This window comes from Natator depressus, chromosome 20, assembly GCF_965152275.1.
Source record: "Natator depressus isolate rNatDep1 chromosome 20, rNatDep2.hap1, whole genome shotgun sequence".
NCBI lineage: Eukaryota > Metazoa > Chordata > Testudines > Cheloniidae > Natator > Natator depressus.
This window is the reverse complement of record NC_134253.1, coordinates 17,964,498-17,983,194: the sequence shown is the minus strand read 5'-3', so window position 1 is coordinate 17,983,194 and position 18,697 is coordinate 17,964,498.

Below are 18,697 nucleotides of genomic sequence, written 5' to 3'. Positions count from 1 at the left end.
TCACTACTACTTCATCATTGGGAGGCATGCAGCCCACCTGCCCTCAGCGCCTGCTGTTTCAGGTTCCTGGCCACACCACATTGTCAAGGAGGCAAAAGGTTCCTCTGCTTTGGCCGTCTGCCCTCTTCTCCCAAGCATACCCAGGTGAGACAGGCAGGCATTGTGGCCTAAGTCTCACCTATCAGTCACCTTGTGGGATCCCTGCTTAGAACTCACTTATTCCTGGCCCCAGTCCTTTGCTCAGACCACGAGACCAAGACACTAGCTTAGTATGTCTCCAATAAGTGACAGCAGTGGCGAGAGGAACACAGACTCTTTAAAGCAAATGGGTTTTGTGTAAACATTCTTAAAAAAAAAAAAGTCTTTCTCATTCTCTTCAGTGTGGACTCTAAACTGCACTAGCATGCTCTTGCCCACAGCTCACCCTTAGGCCCACAGTAGGAGAGGCCAAAGACCTGTCTAGGGGCTGCTAATATCACTTTGCACTCAACAAGGGAAGGTTTTATTGTTGTTGTTGTTTGTTTTCCATTGTGTATTTAGGCATCATCCTGGAACACACAGACAGGCAGCGTATGAAATGGCTGGACCTGGAACATCTGCTGATGTGTAAGTAATAAATACAGCTGAAGTTCTGCTCATCCGTGAGTTCTAAAGGAATTTAGCTGACAAGCAGCAGTAACCGATACCACTGGTGCAAAGTGCATCAGCCACACATCAAGGGACAAATTCACTGTCGCCCAGTAGAAAGTCAGCTTTAATTTCCCCTGAAGGAGGCAGCTGCAGAGGGTGTGATGTGAGTCCGTGCATCTCCTGGTTGTCCTGGCAAGGCCCCCTCCGCAGCCAGTGCTATCCACTCTTTGGGCTTTATTGGCTCTCTGTGGACTCCCCAGATGAGGAGAAATTGTAGCCACTTCCTGCTACCCCAAATTTCCCACCAGCAATTTTTCTTCCAGTAGGTGCCCTGCATCCTGCACAAACCAGCTTGGACCTGGCCTCTGTTCAATTCCAGGGTTAGAGATGGAAAATAAACTGAAAAGTGGAAGCTATTGAAACAATGGACCTTCTTCCATTTACAGCAGAGTGGATGACCTTCTGGTCGAGTCAGGGTCTCCCCGCTTGTTGGGAGCACAGAAGGGAGCCAATGGAGGAACCTAAAGCGTTCTTTGTATTGGAGAGCTTGTGTAGCGTGGTATTCAGAGGTAGTAAGTCTCCAGCTATTTCAGGCACAGGTGACAATATGAAAAGTGAGGCATATTCATCTCTCATGTATTTTCCATCCCAATAGAAGGACTGAGCCCAGTTTCACATTTTACCATGTGATCATTCTGCTCTGGTACTTCAAGATTCTGTGATCACGCTTAGCTGTGATTTGACAGTCTGTACACTAACATGTTGTCCTCTGTCATTTCAGCTCTCCAGGTCCTCAAGAAAGACCCAAGTCCCTCTGTCCAGCTGGTGGCAACTGAGGTCCTAAATGACATCTGTCCTGGCCGAGTGCTTGGGGAATGAAGCGGGAGACAAAGAGAACAAGGCGCTCCAGTAGTATAAGGGCCCTGCCGTCAATCAAACGTTAACCCCACCCTTGGCCCTCGTAAGCCTTGCCCACCGGTCACTGGAAGTCCCAAGCCATGAGGTATTACTTCCAGGGTCAAGGCAGACAAATGACCGGAAGCAACGTGTGTCATGTGACCCCTCTAAGAACTCCTCCCATTGTCCTCTACCAATCGGGATGGGTTTCGCCCTGATAGGAACGCCCCAAGAGAAGATTTGACCAATCAGGGGGAGTTCCGGGGCAGGATGACCTGTCTGGAAGTGGTTCGTGTGACCCCTCTAAGAATACCTCCCACCACCGTCTACCAATCAGTAGGGGTTTGAGCCACTGGGGACCACCCCGAGAGGAGGTTTGACCAATCATGGGGAGTTGCGGGGTGGGGTGATCTGTCTGGAAGTGGTTTGTGTGACCCCTCTAAGAATTCCTCCCACCGCCCTCTACCAATCAGTAGGGGTTTGAGCCACTGGGGACCACCCCGAGAGGAGGTTTGACCAATCATGGGGAGTTGCGGGGTGGGGTGATCTGTCTGGAAGTGGTTTGTGTGACCCCTCTAAGAATTCCTCCCACCGCCCTCTACCAATCAGGAGGGGTTTGAGCCACTGGGGACCACCCCGAGAGGAGATTTGACCAACTGGGGGGATTCTGGGGTGGGGTGACCCGTCTGGAAGTGCTTCGTGTGACCCCTCTCAGAACTCCTCCCACCACCTTCTACCAATCGCGATGGCTTTCGGCTGCAGAGGACCGCCCCGAGAAGAGATTTCACCAAAATGGGGCAGGTTCTCGGATTGGGTGAACCGTCCAGAAGAGGGTTATGTGAGCCCTCTAAGAACTCCTCCCCACGCCCTCTGCCAATCAGAGTGCAGCACCATCACCCCATAAGTCCCAGCGCTGGGCAGAGGACGCCATCTCTTACCAAGAAGACATGTTTTAGAAATTGTGGAAAGGCTGAGAGGAAACATGGACTCCTTTACCACCCCCGTGAGACCTTCAGATTTTGTTTTAGCTCCGAGGACCTTTGGAGTTGTGTGGAGAAAGCGCTATGGCAGTGACAGTTCCGAGGAGGGCCCTTTGACTCAACCCTTGATGGATACGTCGGAACCCGACCCCAAAATCCAAACCTTTGTGAGGCACCCCGATGAGTGTGACAGCCTCTCATTGTCCATGCCCTAAAGTTGGAAGGCGATTGTGGCTTGGGGGAGTCACAAGGTGAACGGGAAAGACGGCGCTCAGGTAAATGAATGATTAAGACGCGACGGTCGATCATGGGGGTGTAATGGGGTTAGGAATCGACCTGGCATTGCATAAATCTAAAAACAGGCAGTGGGGTGCTTACACTGTTTTTTTGTCTGAAAATCTCTCAACAGCTAGACGATGCCTTTCTAGAGGCCTTTGAGAAGTTACACATCGGTAGGCCCGTGGGAGTAAATCCATCGCGCATCAGCTGTTTTTGCTCCTGTCTGAGACCTAGATCTCAAGAGGAAAATCCAGAAAAGGACAAAAATGGAAGAATGTACCAGCTCAGACTCCCTCATGGTAGGGATCATGGCATCCTTTGTTTCAGGCGGCTGTAAAAGATTGTGTTAAACCAGACGATTAATAAAACTTATTTAAATGTGTCAGAATGAACGTGTCCCCCTCCATACTTGTGTTCATAAAAGACGGTCCCAGGAACAGTTATGTCTCCACAGACGGCTCCGTTAAAGAAAATCTGTTAAGCCCCCAGGAAAGTTGGGGGCTTTGACGGGGTCAATCTTCTTTTTCAAGTGGCCAAAAAGCATCATAAAACTTTAAATAGAAGACAGGTAAGAGCTTGGCTTTCACACCAGGATGCTTACACTTTACACAAACCAGCTCAAATACGTTTTAAAAGAACCAGGACCGTTGTTTCAGATGTGGACACGCAATGGCAGGCAGATTTGGTCCGTATGCACCGCTTCTCCAAACACAACAGCGGTTTTAAGTACATCTTAACAGTGATAGACATTCTATCCAAATATGCCTGGGCCTTAGGCCTAAAAGACAAGATGAGCGGTGAGGAATCCAAGGCCTTGAAAGCTATTTCTTGCCAAGGTCGCGTGCCTCAAAAATGACAAACTAATCGGTGGAAAGAATTTTGAAACAAACCTTTTAGCAGATTGTTGAAACGGCACAGCATTAACGCTTTTTGTTACTGATAATGAAGTCAAAGCAGGGGTTGTGGAGCGATTTTAACAGAACTTGAAAAAGATGTGGAGGATGTGGCGATATTTTACAGCCCATAACGCCTTTCGCCACATTGACCTGTTACCTGACTTTATGAAGAGTTACAACCAGAGCTTTTACAGAACTCTACGTACCAGACCCGCTGATGTTAACCCTTCCAATTCTCTGAAGATATGGAAACCGGTTGATAGAGACGGTTTTAAAATAAAACCGGTTGTTGCCCCTTTTAGAAAAGGCGACCACATGAGACTATCTAAAACCAAAGGAGCTTTTGAAAAAGGTTGTGAACAGACGTTTACCAATGAGATATTTATAGTGGATGAAGCCTGAACCAGGAGCCCGAGACCTGTATACCGATTAAAAGATTACAAGGGTGAGACAGTTACTGGATCTTTTTACCCTGAAGATTTACAAAAAGTAAACCCCAAACAAGACAAGATTTGCAGGATCGAAAAAGTTCTAGCGGAGAAAGGAAAAGGGAGAAAAAAGCAGCTACTGGTGAAATGGTTTGCGGGGGGGGGGGGGGGCGCGATAAGTTTACCAGCTGGGTGGAAGCTTCTCAATTCTGACGTTTAGACACAAACAAACAAAAAGATTCCTCCTGCAAAGACTGAGGGAGCGAAAAATGAGCGACAGCGGGTTTTACATGACTTTGCCCAGCAATGCCAGCTCTGCAGTTTTTCCTCAAAACACCAGCTCGAACTTTACAATACAGCTAATTAAGCCCTTCGGTCTCCCGGGTGCTTGGGAGGTGGGGTTAGTGGAAATACAACACCCGCACAGCTGGAACGCTATCAACGAGGACACCCCTTTTGAAATCACCTTTGAAGATATGGCATAGAGTTTTATCCTACGACGAGGTTATTACTCGACCATACCCGAATGATTGGATCATATGAACAGTACCGTGGCTCGTCCTCCCCCACCGCCTGAGGTGGTCATGAACGATGACCCTGTGGGTAGAAAAGTTAGCCTTAAATCCGCTGATTTTACTTTTATGTTTTCTACCAGCAGGGAGCTAGCTAACATTCTAGGTTTGGGCCCCAAGCGCAGCGTCCAAAAATTCCCCTTCTGGGCAGACATCACAGAGGGGGTTAATTCCCTGTATCTGCACACAGATATTGTAGAACACCAGTTTGTGAGGGACTTTTCTGTTCCCCTGTTACGCTGTGTCCCTGTCTGAGGAAGGAACAATGAGTTTGTCACCATCACCTACGATAAACCTCATCACGTTCCTGTCAGAAAACACCACATCGATACCATTACCATTGAAATAAAGACAGATCAGAACAGATACGTCTCATTTGTTGAACGGAGTGGATGTGAAAATTTAAACTGACGCGCAGATAAGACGCTTTCTGTTTAATGGGCAGTGCAGCCAAAGGCTTTAAATTGCGCATTGTATCAGCATCCCTTTTTGTGAAGAAAGTACGGGTGGCCCTGAGCGTTCGTCTGGGGCACGCGGAGTCCCTGCTTACCACAAATGCTAAATATCCCGTGGACCATGTGGGAATGAAAGTGTTTAGCATCCCCGTGGGCAGCAGGGTCAATAACCAGGAGAACCTGTTTTTTGGGACAGTTACCCAAAATGCTTGTCCTAGGCTTTGTCTTATGCCTTGAGTGGAAGTTACACTAAAAATCCCTTTCATTTTAAACATTATGATATTAATTTAGTGGCCTTGTATGTGGATGGTGAACAGATACCAACCAAGCCTCTGCAACCAGACTTCGAGGCAGGATGCTGCGTGAGAGAATACATGAATCTGGTACAGACACTGGTAAACACATGACAGATCATTCTCTGTTAATCGACCGTGAGGAGTTTCCACAGGGTTACACCTTCTTTGCCTTTGACCTGTCTCCCAACCAGGAATGCGCCGATGACTATTCCCTGATTCAAACCGGGAACCTGAGAGCAGAAATACGTTTTGGGAAGGCTTTAACCATCACCATCAATCTGATCGTGCATGGGGTTTTTGACAACATCATAGAGAGAAATCAGAGGAGAGACGTTCTGCTTGACCATATGTGAACATGGACACCGTGCAGCTCTCGTGTGTCTTATCAAGGTGCCTTACACAAAAAAGAATTTCTTAGATGTGTTCCCTTGTGATTTGGCTCCCTGGCGACAAGCTGTCTCAGAGACCCCTAGGTTTGTATCGCACATCCACACAACCAACCTGGTGAACACTGGCTTGCCTTGTGTCTGGCGGAGCGTAACCGTGGAGAGTTTTTACACTCATACGGGCACCCCCCAAAGAGCATGTTGTTTCCTAAAAGCATTATGAAATTTTTAAACAAAAATGCCACAGGCATTGTGTTTCACAATAGACAATTACAAGACCCCTGCTCTGTCGCCTGCGGCTATCACTGAGTGTTTCTTACATCATCGGAGCAAGGGTTTATCTTGTGACCAGATTTTAAAATTGTATTCTAACGACTTAGTGCAAAACGACCGGATGGTGATGAACTTTGTAAAAAATACATTTAAATTCTTGGGCATGCCTAGCCTTGCTCAAAATGTGTTTCAACAAGCCCAGACATGTGTATCTTGCAATGCTTTTTCTAGCCATGTTATCCAATATTCTCAGGCATAACAGACAATGTTTTGTTTGGCATTATCCAACACATTTTTTATAAAGTAACTTTTCCCACAGTTGCTAGGCCCCGCGAGAATTGCAGAAAAGGGGTGTTTCCACCTCGTATTCATTTTAAAATCCGTAGGGCAGGGTTTTAAACCCTTCTCCTAGGACCCTCTTGTTGTAAATGACTTTCTGTGTTTTCTTAAGGGTTTTGGTCTCTATTTACCACTGATTTTTGTTCCTTACGATAGAGGGCTGCTGCACCTCTCTCTTTTTTGAGGTGTTTTCTCGCAGGCCCGTGCAATAGTCCAGGACTAGATCTTTCAAACTGTCAAAGTTGATCTTTTGACAGTTTGCCAAGTTCAGGGTAATACCTTTGACTTTCATACAGGCCTTTCCTCCCGACAGCTTATACCCGTATGTTTTCAGGCCTGCCGACACAAACTCGGTGATGTGTTGATCTGGCGGGATCTCGCTCGTGAGGGAATTTAGAAAGAGTTTAGCGATTTGGCGTTTAGCGGGGTTAAACCTGATCTCATGTTGGCACAAACGCACACCTTCTTTCTGGTAGAAATAGTTCATGTACTTATTTTGTTTTTCTTTGTCTGTGCACCAGCTGGGATACCCTGAAGCCTCTTGTTTCTGGCGGAGGTGTCATTTGATGTACTCTGAAAAGAGTTCATCAGATTTTTCATTAAAAAGCCAGATTTCATATATTTTTGCCACCGCGTACCCCTTCGCTATGGCCGCGTTCAATTCCACCGTGCACCAAGTCCCCAGGATGGCCCTCTCCTCATCAGTATGGATGCACATCTCCCGCTGCTCGGTTTCCGCACAGGTTCGGCATATCGGGAACATAAGTTTGCCACCCACTCTGACAGGTAACAATGGGAAAAAGAAGCCTTGTGTGTGGTACTCTTTAACTTTTGCAATTCCAAAATAATTTGCAAGGGGTCCAAATTTGTCATAAACTCTATCGGGGTGTCCGATAGGGTATTCTTTGGTTTTCTTTACAAAAGGGTAGAAGCTGGTAAAATCATAATAGTGGATTTCTTCCCCGGAGTTAAGTTTGTAATATAGGCGGATAGCGTTTGTCCTCCCCGCAAAAAGAGCATCCCTAGGCACGAGAGACTAGGGCAACTGGGCTCATTTTAAATACCTGCAAGCTCCCTGTCTGTTTCTTTCCTCACTTCCCACTCTTGCTCCCAAAGAGTCCTCACTACAAAACCAAGTGGTTTCAGATAGTCGGTCTTGAGCTGCGTCTTGTAATAAAGAAACCCAAAAGTTGTCCCCGTCATAGGGTTTTGTGCTTTTTCACAATGACAGGTGGCACAAGCGTGGAAAAGAACACCCGTTAAACTCTAAGGCTGTGTGTACCCTGTCAACACTGGCATAACCCTCTAAAGAGTAGAGGCCTACCTGTAGTTCCCCACCCTGTAAAGCATGCCGTATTTGTATAGTTTCTTTGTGAGAGGTATACAACAGCCACTGAACAGATGGGGTCGAATATCTTTTTCTGCCTGTCATCATTGTCTGGAGGGAGAAGAGCTACCATGTTAGGCTCCAGAAACATAAACCTGTACACAGCCATGCAGACAGATGCCAGTGCTATGTACCAGAATGGATCTATACCCAGTTTTATCTCGGTGAATTTACCAGGTTCTCTCTCTACTAGATCTCCCTTCTCCATCATTTTCATAATCTCTTTTCTGTATAGGATACAAGGCTGTCTCAAAATGTTGACATCCTGCTGACAGTAATACGCGAGCTCTTTCTGCAAGTCAAACGTCTCCTCCCTGTGGGCCTGCTACCAGTCGAGAAACTCTGCTTTTTCCCTGGGCATCATGCTTTCTACACCATAGTGTTCCACACATAGGGCATAGGCCGCACGTCATTTTGATTTTCAAAAGTGTTCAAAAAATGTGGAAAATACCCTTTGCACCCTTCAAACCCCATCACCTGCGGGAGCTTACCAAGCTTCATGGGCAAGAAGTTTAAAGAGTCTAGAAAACGAATGCCCAGGGCCTTAACTTCCACACACATTAGTTTACTACCCTGAGTGATCAGTTCTAGGCACATCTTTTCCTTCAGTAACTGTCTAATGATGAAGTATGCATCGTAACCTTTGGAATTGTACGCCTGGAACGTGTAGACCCGGAACTCTTTGCCAATAAAGGTCTGAACAAACATAGAAAGACACTCATCACCCTTAAATTCCCAGGACTTTTCCGGCTTGAGGGACAAAGCAAAAATGTAATTGGGAGTGTGCAACCCAGTCTCCTGTGTGTGTTCGGAATCATAACAAATACACTTTTCTGAGGATTCGGGCTTTCTAAGGCTGTCCATAAAACCGAGGTGACCGTCTACATCGCCAGCGATCAAACCCTGACCCTGCTTACAGCGCCTCCCTTTACACCTGTGCCGCTTGTCCACGTAAGACTGACCCTTATCGCACAACGTTTTAAACAGGCATTCAGCTTGTTCTGTCGATGCCCAGTCGATGTGTCTGTCTAAACGCTCTCTGGACTGACAATACAGTCTACGGCGAGGACACCTCAGCTGCACGTCCACGCTGTCTGAGCATGTTACACTCAAGCAGAGGCAGCAGCTGGACCTGCAAGAGTGGCCGTGACTGTGCACCGTGGGGCAAAACTCACCATAATTTTTTGCTCCGAACAACTTTTTCACAACCAGAACCCCATAGTAATGCTCATCGTGCAACAGGATGAAATAAGTCTTGGGGTAAACTGCCCCCCCCGTTTAAAAAAAGCCCCTTTCGCCGCATACAGCACCACCTGTATGTTGACTCCTAAATGCTGTTCAGACATTACTACGTCACTGAGCATAATCTTTTTTTGATCTGACCAGCCCAGTTTCTCATGCAACTTTCTCACCCCCCCGCTAACGATTCCGCGTCCGTAGGTTTACGGTCGGACATGACGGCCAAGAGCCCACGCGCAAAACACAGATTGGTAGCCGTGTAAGTCAGGTCTACTAAACATTGTCTCTTTTTTATGGAGGATTTGACTACTGAGGATAACATTTAAAACTCTATGAGCGGCCTCCACCCCTGTTTTTTTACAACTGTCACAACGAGGTGCAATGTCCCATTGACATGCAACTCTATTGCTCTGTGGCAGCTTTGAGGTCTGATTGACGAAATCCTCAGCAGACAGCTCATCCCTAGTTCTTCAGACCGAAAACAACGGGTTAGTTAAATTACGGCTCTCTAAATGTAACTGAACATAATCATCAGGGCCCACCCTACCATTAACGTCATGGAGAACTAACTGTATCCCCCTTTGTATGGCTTCAACAACCTGCTGAGCTGAATTTATTCGCTCAAGCTTGACAAAATGAAATTCCTCACAATACACCGACCCCCCCAAATCTAGGTAATTCACGTTGCCAACTTCTCACTCTCTCCATACACACCTCTGCATTTTCAGGGTTACTTGGGGGTTCCTCTACGGGACCATCTACATCAGATGCTATTTGAGAGTCAGACTCTGAGGCGCTTCCGTGAGGGTCATCGGGAGGAGATGGGGACCCATCATTCTAGAGAGCCCTCTCGGGAATTTTCTAAACCAGACTGTGTGAGAGTCTGATTCCACCTCCCCATTTTCAGACATGCCAGTTTGAGAGCCTCCAGTCGAGAGCATCTCTTTTAAAATCAACTTTTAAAATCCAGTTTAAAACACATTTTGCACAGTAAAAAAACACCCTGTTAGTTTGAAACACACCATTACCATCAGTTTGCAGCCATATACTTTAAAAAAAACCACCTATTTTTTTACAGAGAGAGAGAGAGAGAGAGAGAGTTTAAAACACAGTTTGCAACAAAATACTTTTCAATAAAACCACATGCATTTAAAAGCCAATTGCAGAAAGTTACACCCCCCCCCCACCCCACCCCCATGTGTGTTTGGTCCTTTGGATTAAAGAACAAGCAAAAATGTTAGTTAGTATTACCCCCAAATCCCTATCCAACCTGTTTAATACCTGAAGTTATTAAGCAAAACTCCAGTTAAAATGGTTTTTACCTTGGCCCGGTGATGAAACGCAGTTTACAGTGACTGGTTCCATGCTAAACAGATCACACTGCAAGAAACATAGGCACCATTATTTACTAAGACAGCATGGCCAACGAGTGATAGAATAGAATATATATTTTCAGAGTTAAAAACAGGGAGCATGGCTCCTTTTGCAGTCCAGCAGCCATTCAAGAGAGTTTCTGTTGAAAGAGTCTCCAAAATACCTGAGGTTTTTACACCATCCTAAGCCTTTGTTTCAAACAGACTTCAAAATAGGAGCTAGCAGGTTGGTTTGATCGCTACAACTCTCAAATAATAGCTACTTCAGGATGTTAGGCACCCCTCCCTAACATTCCCTTTTGTGATCTGGGGTGGGGGAATTTGTTATACCAATAAAATAAAAGCCAGCAGGATCTTATTAAAAGGGAAAAGGCAAAATGCCACATTTATTGTGAATACAGAAAGAATCATAGTAAGCAGTTAGTTATAGGTATAACATTCCATTCAATTTCATATTTATTCACACATTCATTCATACACACACACACACACACACACAGAGGTTCTGCAAGGTTGTTATCAGAGTTACCAGCCTTAGAGTTGCTCATGCCAAGCCACTGGCCAGGTGGCCTGGAGACGAGGAGGGAGCAGGGCCTTGTCAGATGCACATCTGACACTCCTGGAAGTTGGTTTGCAGAATCAGACCCCAAAGCTTTCCGTTTCTAGAGTCCCTTTTTATAGGAATTTATTCCTATGCCAGTCTATGGGAATTGCTTCATCATGCTGTTGCTGAATCAATCAGCAGATGGCACATTCCTGACGGCTCCGTCTTGTTCTTCGGTTCTCCCATCCTTGAAGCTGTTGGGTGGATTCCAGTCTGCCCTCCGGGGGTCCTCTGGTTGACGCCTTCTTTGGCCGACGGACACTGGATTCTTAGGCTGGCACCTCCCTGATCATTCAGTTATTATCCACACCAAGCATCCATCCACATACATCCTCTATCTCTATTTTAAAGCACAATCGTTAACAAAGCCAGATAAATACAACAAAAGGGCGGGGAGTCTCTGTGTGCTGTTTCTGTTGTTACAAAGTATTGCTTTGAGAACAGACTCCGTCTAGGATGTACCAACACAATTAGCAGCTTGCAACTTTCACAGGGCAAGGGAGAGAAACAGTACCAAAACCCAAGAGACCTCTTAATTAGTAATACCCTGGAATTTAAACTATGGGGAATCAAACTCATTTGTGATTTTAATACAGAACTTCTTTAGTATGATGCAACAAATTAAGCTGTCTGCACAACCGAGCTGCTTTTGGCCACATTTTTTTCCTTTTAGTTAAAATACATTTTTCTGTAGGGCCTTCTTATAGTATTAAAGAGTAAATCACCAATCCGTAATGTAACTGTACCCATTTCCAAGTGGGGACCCTTTGCAGATCTCAGTAAATGTCTTTGGGGCTTGTTTTTTAAACATGTTTCTTTCATGCTTAAAGTTTGGGGTGGGGGATTGAAATAAAATGGTTGTATCACAACCATAATAAGCACCCACAGCTTTTAAAAATTTCTCTTTCGAGCAAATGATTGTTCTAAAGCATGGTGAAGATTTGTGAACCCTTCAAACATTTCAGTTTGGGGTTAGACCCGTGTGTGTGTGTGTGTGTGTGGTGGGATTTTTTGGTTGGTTGTTTTGGGTTTTTTGGGTAAATATAGTATTTTAAACGTTTAATGGCTTTGAATTGCTAGAAAGAGTGACCCATAGCATTCAAACAACTCCTGGGTCATATTTAAACTGTCCAGTAGAGTTCTGCCAGTTCCTGGGTCATTTTCACTGTCCAACAGTGCTCTACCAACTCCAGGGATTATATTTAAACTGCCCAATAGCATCTGCAAATTCCTGAGGTTTTATTTCATTTCATATTAATCCAAACTCACCCACCCACCTCCCTTACTATGGGTGCACACCCATCAAATTTATCCCTATAGCAACAAGGGTAAGGAATCACAGTTACCTTCGCTCTTCAGTGGGGGTGTGGTTAAAACCATTCAGTTCAACAGGATGAGTCAACTCTCTTGTACTCAAACACATGTCTGAACCATCCCTGTTTTGTTTTCCTGTTGTAAGCAGAGGCAGGATGAGCTCTACCCTGACATCTGGTGGTGAGTTGTGGGAAAGGACTTCAGGAGCTGATCTCGTTTGCACAGGACACTCACCCCACCTAGCATGAGCCCACAGGAGCCCAAATGGTCACTTTGGCTGCTGTGGGATCCCCAGTTTCTCTGTTCTTGGGGCAGGAAGAATAAAGTGTTGTTATCCTGATGATGTGAATCAAGGACAGTGGAACTGTCCTTGGCCTTTTGTGACGGAGGGACTCGCCATCAACTAAGTAGCACTCGCTAGGCAAGGGACAAGGATTCCAAAAGCCAGTGAATTGAGAGAGTTTGGAGGTTTGTGCCTAGTGGTGTGAGCCCCCTTCTGAGGGCCCCAAACACCAATTGCACTTTCTCTCCATTGTGTAATGTCAGAGGTAATTTTGATTCTATTAGGAGTTTGGTTACAGACTACAAGCTGAATTCACTTTGGGTTCAAGGTGCCCCAGCTCTGAGGCCCCCCTACTACTTAACACAGTATTCAGTGATTTCAACTTGTTGTAGGGGAGCTTCAGTGCCCCATTGGTGGGGGCTTGACCCGTTTTTGCATCGTGTTACTGGAATGGAGCTTCTAGATACTGAATCCAGCCCCTGTTGTGGCCAACTCTGATGGGCAGAAGGGTTACACTGTAAACACATTTTTAGGATTTGTTCCCCTCCCACTTCACAGCTTTTTGCTGTAAATGGGTCTCTTTTACACAAAGACACAAGACCTAGGTTCTCACAAACCATTGTTTTAAATTTAAAAATCATACAGCTTCTTGAAAACAAACCCAGATGCTCCATTAAAACTTTTAGCTCACTTAAGGGCCAGAGACCTTCTAAGAGAAACACAGATAATCACAAAGCCCTTTTCATTCGATTTTTTAAAATGTACAGCGACCAAGTTTTATATTGCATGTTTGTCCCCTCATCATTCTCTCAATCAATCCTTTTAGATTTCTTTCAAATAGTCTTTTTCTTAAGCAGGGTTCTGTCCCTTTTTGTGTGGACCAGGCGGTCAATGTAACGCTGTAAGCAGGCATCTTCCGGTTTGGACATTTTCTTTAAAACACGGTCAGGGTCTCCACTGAATTGCACAGCATTTCTCAAGGTCACCTCTTGCGCTAAATGTTCTTGGGTTAGGCACAGACGTTGCATAACATAACCTATGGCAATAATAGTGTTCAATAAGCTTTCCAAACACAGCTCAGCACACAGGCCCCAGAACTTGCAGTTTCTAGCCATTGAAGTCCAAGTCACAGTCATGGTGCCATTGGGCTGGGGCATATATGACACAGCCCTCACAATTTTCAAAAAGTTTTTCCCGAAGACAGTGATGAAGAACAGCATAAACAGCAACGCGTACAATAGTCCGCATAACATTTTTACGCTCGTGACGTGGCACTGGCTCAGCGAGTTCCATGCCAGGCCTCCTCCTAAACTCCTCCTAGCCGTCCTCCTCGGAGTCATCTTCAACAATTTCTAGCGGCGTTGAGCAAAACCAAAATGGGCCTGGTTCACCTTCGCTGCTTGATGCAACGCCATCCAGGGCCTCCGGGTCCTCTAGAAAGGCATCGTCAAGCTGTCGAGAGATTTTCAGACAAGAAACAAGCGTAAGTTCCCACTGCTTGTTTTTAGATTTACACAACCCCTGGTTCCTAACCCCATTACACCCAATCATCGACCGTCGCTTCTTAATCATTCATGTACCTGAGCTACGTCTTTTCCATTCACCTTGTCTGCCAGTGCCTCCCCCAAGCCATGATCGCCTTCCTCCTCCAGGGTGGCGGATGATGAGAGGCCACCATGCTCATCGGGGTGTCTCATGAGCGGTTGGGCTTCAGGGTAGGATTCTGGCATATCCATCAATGGCTGGGCCAGAGGAATCCCCTTGGCTTCTCTCTCATCCTCTTCAGAACTGTCGCTGCTGTAGCGCTTTCTCCACACAACTCCAAAGGTCCTCGGGGCTAAAACAAAGTCTGAAGTTCTCACAGGGGTGGTAAAGGAGTCCACGTTTCCTCTCAGCCTTTCCACAATTTCTAAACCACGTCTTCTTGGTAAGAGATGGCCTCCTCTTCCCAGCGCTGGGACTTATGAGGTGATGGTGCTGCACTCTGACTGGCAGAGGGTGTTGGAAGGAGTCCTTAGAGGGGTCACACGACCCTCTTCTGGGCGGTTGACCCCGTCCCAGAACCCACCCTATTTTGGTCGAATCTCCTTTTGGGGCTGTCCAATGTGGCCAAAACCTATCGCGATTGGTAGAGGGTGGTGGGAGGAGTTCTTAGAGGGGGTCACACGAGCCACTTCCTGACGGGTCACCCCGCCCCAGAATTCCCCCCAGTTGGACAAATGTCCTCTCAGGGTGGTCCCCAGCGGCTGAAAACCCTCCTGATTGGTAGAGGGCAGTGGGAGGAGTTCTTAGAGGGGTCACACAAACCCCGGAACTCCCCCTGATTGGTCAAATCTTCTCTCGAGGCGTTCCTGTGGGGGCAAAATCCATCCTGATCAGCAGAGGACAGTGGGAGGAGTTCTTACAGGGGTCACATGACACACCTTGTTTCCGGACATGTGTCTGCCTTGACCCCGGAAGTAATACTCCCATGAGGTGGGACTTCCAGTGACCCGTGTGCAGGGCTTACGGGGCCAAGGGGTGGGGTTAACGTTCGATTGATGGTAGGGACCTTATACTACTCGCTCCCGCTACCCAAAACTGGAACAAGAGAGACTATAATACTGGAGAGAAAGAAAGGAATGTTTTAAATGTTTTAAATTCTTGTACTGTGCTGTAAATTCTTTTCCCTAAATGAATTCAAAACATTAATTTGTATTTTCTATTTTTCTATTTTTTGTTGTTGTTTTATAACACAATACAGCAACTAGAATACTGGCCAGTATTAGCCATTCTCCTACTGCTCAGATGCTGTAAGGGAGAGAAGGATCAGGCCCTGGAAAGTAGGCTGGGTTGATTTTTTATGACTCCAAGTGTTTTTATTACACATCAGGACATCTAGTCATTCTGATGGACGTGCAGCCTCTGGACACGCTCAGTGATAAGCATGTACATTACACTGCTTGCTCAGGGGTCATTACTATAGAAACAGCCAAGTACTGGCCCAGATCCTCAAATACACCTGAGCTTTAGACTCTGGGTTGTTCTAAATTACGCTGTCTTGTAACAGCCATTGCTGTACGGGAGATTGCTGTAGCACCGGGGTCGGCAACGTTTGGCACGCAGCCCCCCAGGGTAAGCCCCATGGCGGGCCGGGCCAGTTTTTTTACCTGCCGCGTCCGCAGGTTTGGCCGATCGCGGATCCCACTGGCCGCGGTTCCCCACTGCAGGCCAACGGGGGCTGCAGGAAGCCGTGGCCAGCACATCCCTCGCCCCGCGCTGCTTCCCGCAGTAAAACAGAAGGTTTATTAGACGACAGGAACATGGTCTAATACAGAGCTTGTAGGTGCAGAGAACCGGACCCTTCAGCTGCGGGGGTCCATTTTGGGGGGCAGTGAGCCAGACAACCACGTCTGCCCTTCACTCCATGTCCCAGCCACCCCCAAACTGAAACTCCCTCCAGCCCCTCCTCCTCTGGGCTTTGTCCCTTTCCCCGGCCAGGAGGGCACCTGATTCCTTTGTTCTCCAACCCTTTAGCTCTCACCTTGCAGGGGGGAAGGGCCCAGGCCATAAGTTGCCAGGAAACAGAGTGTCGGCCATTCTCTGTGTCCAGACCCCTGCACACACCTGCCCTCTAGGGATCTGCAATGATCATACACCCTTACCCCACCACCTAGATCCTTAAGAACTGCCTAGGGGAAACCGAGGCACCCCCACACTATTCAGAGGAAACATTAAGAACAGTCCCATTTCGTCACACTGGGTATGAGATTTTGCTGTTTGTGCAGGGAGCTGGGAGCCCCAGGGCGCCCTGGTTAACCCTGGGACTTGGTGCCTCGCCAAGAGGCCCTGCAATGAGTGTTGCGCTGAAACCCAGCCAGCTTGGTTTACATCCGGCCCACAACAGCGTCAGATGGAGCGAACGGGCCAAAGTGAAAGCAGAGCCACTCCCCAAGCCTCTGGGAAAGACTGACCTGCCTTGCGGGGCGGGTGTGCAATTCCTAGCTTCTCCCTCCCTCCTGCCTGCTGTTAACGGGAGGCAAACAGAGACTGCAATAAACCCCTCTGGTAGGAACGAGCCTGTGCCACTGGGGAACGGAGCCACCCGGAGCGGATTAAAAGCCCTCGTCCCAGAGCCAGGGCAAGCGCTCTCCTCTGGACAGCGGTTGGGGACGTCATACAGGGAGGCTTTCGGGCCCAGGGTTCATCCTGGCGCTTCAGCTGCTAGTGACCTAGGGCCTCCTGTTCTGCAGCGCTGAGTCCCACAGCTGCACTGAAGTCACTGGGGCAGATCCACTGCTCGTGTCAGTGACCACGGCTCCAGGAACGGGGCTGGAGAATGTGCTGTGCCCCTGAACAGGGCTGGGACAAACTGCCCCAGCCGAGGTCTGCCCCGATGGGAGCTGTGGGGAGCCCAGTGTACTGGAAGCTGCTGCTGTCCCAGGGTTTGTGATGGAGAATGTGGGGTGACGGGGGGGGAGCAATTCAGCACAAACAGCTCCTTTCGATTTCCTCCCAGCCACCCCAGCATGCCTGGGGACTCCCCTCCCCAATCAATCAAAGCCCAAGACGGGGATCTGAAGCTCGATATGAAGTTACTCCTCCGCCAGCTGATGTAACCCACGCGCCTTCTGGGTGTGGTGTTGTGTCCCATCCAGTGGCACCAAGACCATTCGAGAGAGAGAGAAGATGAGTCTGCTCTGCAGCCGTCGCTACCAGGCAGGGGGCTTTTAGCTCATGCAATGGAGGCTTATGCACTAAGTTCCAGAGGCCCCAGGTTGGATCCCCACCCGCCGACGACCAGGGTCTGTGGGTGTGACACTGGCGTGGCTGGCAAGGGGCGGCAGGAAGGGTTTCCACTGAGAGTTAAGGGAAAGGAACTTGCTGGCTGTGGCACGGTGCAGCCGTCTGGTTGGCACACCGGGAAAGGAACATGGAGAAGAGCTCCAGCCCTGGCTGCGTCCCCAGCTCTTGTCTTGGCCTTGTAAAAGGTTAACAGATATAGTGCGAGGTTTGAAAGCGAACACACCGTGTTCTGGGCCTGGAGCAGCGGCTGGGAAGCGTTCCCAATCAACAACCGCCCCGGGATCCCTGTAATCCACACCAGAGTGCAGAGGGAGGGGAGTGAGCTGGAGGGCCTTTGAAAACACAGACAGCTTGATGCCAGCCTTCCCTGGCTGCATGGATCTATCCTCCAGAACCATGCCACCAAGGGCCCAGTCCTGCAGCGGGACAGCCGGAGGGTTGGTGTCGCTATCCTCCCGTTCTACAGAGGGGGAAACTGAGGCACAGAGCTGGGCCACGTCAGGGCACAGCTGGGGATGGAGCCCATCAGATCCTCACGAGATGCTGTGCGGCGCTAATGCTTGTGTCTGCACCAGGTATAAACACAGGCCCCCTTGTGCAGGCCCAGCCGTCCGTCCCCTGGCGGGCAGCAGTGCCCATGCGGGAGCACCGACGCAGCCCCCCACCGCCCTCGGCTGCAAAGCAGCCCCTGCCCCACGGCAGGGTTACGTTCTCCTCCCCTGCCCTGTGTTCTGGCTCCTCCAGGACCCTTCACGAGGCTGGCAGGGGAGCGCTGAGCTTGGAGCCTGGCCAGGCTGGAGCTGGCCCAAAGGAAACACCTCCACGGTCTTTCCAGGTGCCACCCAGTCCCCCGGCGCCTGCAGGAAGGTTTGGGGTAATCACACACACACTGGGTCTCCCAGTCACCAAAACTTTGCCCGGAGCTTGGCTCAGAGGGAAGCGCAGACCCAGTCCAGCCAGCCTTGACGTCCCTCTCCGTGGAGTTGGGAACGCGCCTGGACCTGCCAGCCCAGTCCCGTCTACTCAGCGAACGGCTTGCTGCTGCTCTTTCCCGGGTCTCCTCCTCCCTCCCCAGCCCTGGAGCCAGACGAACACCCACACACAGGCCTACTGTGCCCATGGCTGTACAGCGGCTGCAGGGCTGCAGCCATCGCATCCTGGACATATTCAAGGGGAGCCCCATGGGATTGGCCAGGCAAGGAGGGCATGAGCCCTGCCCAGCTAGGATGGGGCACCGTCCCCAGGCTGCTGCATCAAAGCCAGCCCTGGTGTCATAAAAAT